This window comes from Buceros rhinoceros, unplaced genomic scaffold (assembly GCF_000710305.1).
Source record: "Buceros rhinoceros silvestris isolate BGI_N320 unplaced genomic scaffold, ASM71030v1 scaffold11229, whole genome shotgun sequence".
In the NCBI taxonomy this organism is placed as follows: Eukaryota; Metazoa; Chordata; class Aves; order Bucerotiformes; family Bucerotidae; genus Buceros; species Buceros rhinoceros.
In genome coordinates this window covers 24,426-24,709 of record NW_010429768.1, presented here as the reverse complement: position 1 = coordinate 24,709, position 284 = coordinate 24,426, and positions in this window count along the sequence as shown.

Below are 284 nucleotides of genomic sequence, written 5' to 3'. Positions count from 1 at the left end.
TGCCGTCCAGCGCCCCCTGTGCGAGGCCCACCGGACCTGGGACCCGCTCCTGGTGCACGTGGCATCGGACAGCCGGAGGAAGAAGCAGTACAGCCCCATCCGGCCCTGCCCCGAGTTCATACAAACCCTCAGCTACTGCAGGTTCGTCTCCAAGGGGCAGCCCTGCAAGCACACCCCGCAGCGCTGCCAGTACGCGCACAACGACGTGGCGATGGCCGTCTGGGCTGCCGAGAGGGAGCGTGGCTTGGTTCGCTCCGACCTGCTGGCACCCCCGGGGGCCCGCA